Genomic DNA, 6,132 nt, shown 5'->3' with positions numbered 1-6,132 from the left:
GTGGCCCAAGGAGGCTTTGTCAGGGACTATGCTTGGGTCCTCCTGGGCCTGCGCTGCTGGAGGAGGCTTTAGCTTGAGGGGTGGGCAAGCCCACTCAGGTGGGCTCCTCTCCTAGGGCCTGTGGAGGCAGGGGCTGGCAGGTGGGGAAGGGGGCTGCAATGGTGGCCCCACCCCTTGCACACCACGCAACAATGGTGCCTTGCTTCTATGGTGGCCCAGGCTTCTGCAAACTTTTCCAGTTATGGAGCTCCTTACTCTTGTCCCTTCAGGCTGTCTCTTCACAGCCAACAGCTGTCCCCTCCCTGGGTCCGCTCTGCAAACACCCCATGTTCCAGCAGAAGTTGCAGAAATAGTACAAAGGGTTCTCACGTACCCTTCACCAAACTTCCTCTAGTGATAATCTGTTATATAAATATATAATGATATATATCATTATCAAAACCAGGATACCGGCATAATTCAGTTTCCTAGGCTGCAGACCTTATCTGGATTCTACCAGGTTTTACAGGCACTCACTTTGTGTGTGTGTGTGTGTGCATGCGCACATGCACGTGTGTTTTTATGAAAGTTTACCACGTGTATAGAACCATCATCACAATCATATGGGATTACTCCATCACCACAAACAACTCCTTATGTATCTCCTTTCACCCATAACCCGTGGCAACCACTGATGTCTTCTCCATCTCCATAATGTCATTTGGAGAATATCGTATAAATGGAATCATATGGTATGTGAACCTTTGAGACTGTCTTCTTTCACTCAGCATATTGCTTTTGAGCTTCATCCAAGTTGTTAAATTTACAATAGTTCCTTCCTTTTTTATCACTGAGGAGTATTCCACTGCATGGAGACATCATGGTTTGTTTGCCTGCTCTCCTGTCCCAAGGGACATTTGGGTCCTTTGCAGTATTTGGTAATCATGAATACAACTGCTATAAGCATTAGTGTTTCATTTATCTAGGGTAAATTGTACACATTTTTGTGTGAACAAAGATTTATTTCTCTTAGTAGTAAATACCTAGGAACAGGGATAAGTGTACATTTGACTTTATAAGAAATCGCCAAACTGTTTTCCAGAGTGACTGCACTATTTTGCATTCCACCAGCAACATGAGTTCCAGTTGCTCCACATTCTTGCTAGCATTTTGCATTTTATCGTCACTGTTTTTTATTTTAGCCATTTTAAGAGGTGTGTAATGACAGTTCACTGTGGTTTTCATGTACATTTCCTAAGGCTAATACTAGTGAGTATCTTTTCATGGACCAGTTTGGCTTCTATACATCCTCTCTGGTGATGTGTCAGTTCAAATCTCTTACCACTTAAAAAATGTTTTTATTTAAAAATAATCATAGATTCACAAAAATAGTACATAAAGTGTGCCCTTTTTTTCTGTTTCTCTCCATGGTTATTTTTACATAATTATAGTACAGTATCAAAGGCAGGGAATTGACATTGATATGATGTTTGTGTGTAGTTTTCCATTTCATCTACCTGTGTAGATTCCTGGAACTACTGCTGCAATCAAGATACAGAGCTCTTCCATTACCCCACAACTCTCCCTTGTGTGGCCTATTTATAGTCCCATCTACCCCTCCCCCCAAACTCCTACCCTCATACCACTAATCTGTTCTCTATCTCTATAACTTTGTCATTTCAAGAATGTTACATACATGGAATCATACAGCATGTGACCTCTGAAATTGGCTTTTTCACTGTCCTCGAGCTCCATTTAAGTTGTTGTGTGGATCAATAGTTTTTTTAAGTATTACAATAAATGGTTGTACTAAAGTTTGTTTAACCATTCATCTACTGAGGGATATTTTGGTTGTTTGGGATTTTTGGCTATTACAAATAAAGTAGGCCATTTCCATTTAGAGTAATTATTGATATGTTGTGGCTATGTCTGCCATTTTATTTTTTGTTTTCTGTTTGTTTCCTCTGTTTTCTTTTTAATACATTCCTGTTGGTTACCTGAAAATTTTTTTAGAGTTCCATTTTGGTTTTTCCACTGTGCTTTTCAGTATATCTCTTTGTCTAGCTTTTTAAATGGTTGGTTTAGGTATTATATTTTATACGACATCATAGTCCGCTGATGTAGACGGTGATATGATGTTTTTATCAATTCAAGTACAGTCTAGAAACTTACTTCCCTTTACATCCTTCATTTATAATACAATTGTCTTAAACAGTTCCTCTCTAAACTTTTAGAACCACACCAAACAATGTTATAATTTTCACTTAAGCTATCAACACAATTTAGACAACTCAAGAAGGGGAGAAAATCCTATTATAGGATCCATATTTTCACTCTTTCTTCTTTCTTAATGTTCCATGGTTCATTCTTTCACCATTTCCTTTCTGTTTCATGATTTAACCACCCTTTTAGGGTAGGTCTATTGGGGACAAATTCTCATGTTCTTTTTTCTGAGAATGTTTTTATTTCCCCTTAATTATTGAAGGATTTTTTTTTTTTTGCTAGATATGGAATTCTGGGTTGACAATTCTTTTCTCTCAGCACTTGAAAAATGTTGTGCCGCTCCCTCCTGGCATCCATGGTTTCTGATGAGAAATACATTATAATTAGATGGTTTTCCCCTTATCAGTAAGGATTCACTTTTCTCCTGCTGCTTTCAAGACTTTTCCCTTGTCTTTATGTTTTCAGAAGTTTTACTATGATGTGTCCTGGAGTGCCTTCTTTGGGTTGATCATGCTTGGGATTTTCTCAGCTTTTCAAATCTGTAGGTTTATGTCGTTTACCAACTTTGGGAAATTTTTCTCAGCTTTGCCCTCTTTCTCCTCTCCTTCCAGGAACCCAATGACACAAATAGATCTTTTGTTATAGTCCCACAGTTTCCTTGGTTCTGCTCATATTTTTCACAGTCTGTTTTCTTTCTGTTGTTCAGATTGGGCGGTTTCTAATATTCTGTCTTCAAGTTCACTAATTCTTTTCACTTAGAATTGTGGTTGAGCCCATCCATTGAGTTTTTTTTTTTTTTTTTTTTTTTTTTGCAGTACGCGGGCCCCTCACTGTTGTGGCCTCTCCCGTTGAGGAGCACAGGCTCCGGATGCGCAGGCTCAGCAGCCATGGCTCACGGGCCCAGCCGCTCCGCGGCATGTGGGATCTTCCCGGACTGGGGCACGAACCCGTGTCCCCTGCATCAGCAGGCGGACTCTCAACCACTGCGCCACCAGGGAAGCCCTATTGAGTTTTTTAAATTGCATTTTTAGTTCTAAAATTTCCATTTGGTTATTCTTTTTCTTAATTAATTATTTTTGGCTCTGTTGGTTCTTCATTGCCACATGTGGACTTTCTCTAGTTGTGGAGAGTGGGAACTACTCATTTTTTTTTCTTGCGGTATGTGGGCCTCTCACTGTTGTGGCCCCTCCTGTTGCAGAGCACAGGCTCCAGACGCGCAGGCTCAGCAGCCATGGCTCACGGGCCCAGCCGCTCCGTGGCATGTGGGATCTTCCTGGACCAGGACACGAACCCGTGTCTCCTGCATCGGCAGGCGGACTCTCAACCACTGTGCCACCAGGGAAGTCCGTGGGGGCTACTCTTCATTGAGGTGTGCAGGCTTCTCATTGCGGTGGCTTCTCTTGTTGTGGAGCATGAGCTCTAGGCATGCAGGCTTCAGTTGTTGTGGCATGAGGTCTCAGTAGTTGTGGCTTGCAGGCTCTAGAGAGTAGGCTCAGCTCAGTAGTTGTGGCGCATGGGCTTAGTTGCTCCATGGGAGCTTCCTGGACCAGGGATGGAACCCGTGTCCCCTGCATTGGCAGGTGGATTCTTAACCACTGCACCATCATGGAAGTCCCTGGTTATTTTTTATATCTTCTGTTTCTCTGCTGAGAATTTCTATATTTTCATTTATTTCAAGTACATTTGTAATTGCTTGTTGAAGAATTTTTCTGATGGCTTCTTTAAATTCCTTGTCAGATAAATTCAACATCTGTGTCATCTTGGTGTCAGTATCTGTTTATTGTCTCTGTCATTCAGGTTGAGGTTTTACTGGGTGTTGGTACCATGAATGTAAGGTATTACATTTAAGTCTGTTTTAGCAGGCCTCCTCTGATACTGATCAGTGGAGAAGGAGAGGCACCGCTTTATTACTGCCAGTGTATGGCTCCTCATCAGACTTCCACCAACACCATAAGGATGAGGTAGGAGCCTGTAACCCCTGGAAGGTGGTGTTCACCTGGCTTCCCATCGAGGGCCTTCTCTCACACCACCCTGGTGAGTGGGAAAGAGTGTCACTATGTCTGGGTGAGGAGGAGGTCAAGGGTCCCACGTTGATGGCAGGAGTGTGGTGGGCTTGTTTTCTCCCATGGTGTCTGGCTGGGATTGGGCAATTACCATCTAAAATGTCTTATCTTGTTAAGGTGTCTTTTCTTGGTCCTCTTGCTAGAGATAAGCAGATTTTCTTAGGGTTTTTTTGGTATGCACCCCTTGTTGTGTCTGGGTTTCTGGCTTCTCCAGCACCCAGGCCCGGATCTGGGGGGCAAAAAGAAAACCATGAGACCCACTTTTGCATCTTTTCTCAGATCCCAAGGCCACAGGTGGGCTGTCTTCTCTCCACCTCTCAAGTCTTCTTGTCTCACTTGATTCTTTTGGAACTAATTTCCTGTTCATGATTCATGTTATCTCCTTAGGTAATGGCATCATGCTACTTCTGCTTCAGATGGTGAATGGTGTCCAGTGACCTTTATCCTGAGATCACTGGCATTTTCAGCTCTTTGTCCTCTGGTGGTTCCAGCTTTCTGCCGAGTAGTGTGAGTTGAGAAGAGCCAGAGGCAGATGTGGTCTGGGTCAATTCATGATTTTAAGAAGATGGCATAGGATGAGCTTCAGAACAAAGGGTCCAGACCCCCAAAAGCCACTGTGAACCATTTGCACTTGCTGTCATTCCATGCTCTGGTGGCATGGAAGGCACCTGACACTCAGGGAAACACAGGACTTGAAGAAGCTGCCTCTACCTGCCTAGAGATGTAATCTGGTTTTAATCCTCCCCCACCACCCCCCGCAGGGCTTTTGCATGGCCCTGAGATTAGTTTATCTATGGACAGAAGAACCAAGGAACAGGATCCATGACTGATCTCTGTGTCCAAGGGACAGATTTAGGTGGTGGGAGAAAGCAAGATCAGAACATTTAAAGTGCTCCTCCCACCTGCTGATAAAGCCTGGTAGGTAAAGACCACCAGGGGCACCCTTGTAATGAAGCCACATTGAGTGCATTGACTTGCCAGGGAGGCCTCATGACAAGGGGAGTCTCGAAGTGTCCTAGGCACAAGAAGGCCAGCCCTGGTAGGGGCTTTTCCTGGCGTCTGGCAGCAGGCGTGTGTGTGCCAGCCTTTTCAGGGACATTTCCTAGTGCCCAGGAGCACGTGCAAGAAGGCCAGCCCTAGTAGGGGTTTTTCCTAGTGCCTGGCAGCAGGCATGTGTGTGCCAGCCTTGAGATGACTCAAATCAATAAAATTAGAAATGATAGAGGAGAAGTTAAAAGAGACACCACAGAAATACAAAGGATCATAAGAGACTACTACAAGCAACTATATGCCAATAAAATGGATAACCTGGACAAAATGGACAAATTCTTAGTAAAGTACAACCTTCCAAGACTGAACTGGGAAAGAATAGAAAATATGAACAGACCAATCACAAGTAATGAAACTGAAACTGTGATTAAAAATCTTCCACCTGGGCTTCCCTGGTGGCGCAGTGGTTGAGAGTCTTCCTGCCGATGCAGGGGACACAGGTTCGTGCCCCAGTCAGGGAAGATCCCACAGGCCATGGAGCAGCTGGGCCCGTGAGCCATGGACGCTGGGCCTGCGCATCCGGAGGCTGTGCTCCAAAATGAGAGAGGCCACAGCAGTGAGAAGCCCGTGTACCGCAAAGAAAAAAAAAAAAAAAAAGGAAAGAAAAGAAAAAAGAAAAAATCTTCCAACAAACAAAAGTCCAGGACCAGATGGCTTCACAGACATATTCTATCAAACATTTACAGAAGAGTTAACACCTATCCATTTCAACTCTTCCAAAAAACTGCAGAGGGAGGAACACTTCCAACTCATTCTACGAGGCCACCATTACACTGATGCCAAAACCAAAATATCACAAAAAAAGAGAATTAAAGGC

This window comes from Hyperoodon ampullatus (assembly GCF_949752795.1).
Source record: "Hyperoodon ampullatus genome assembly, chromosome: 4".
NCBI classification, from domain to species: Eukaryota; Metazoa; Chordata; class Mammalia; order Artiodactyla; family Ziphiidae; genus Hyperoodon; species Hyperoodon ampullatus.
This window is presented reverse-complemented; position numbering follows the sequence as displayed.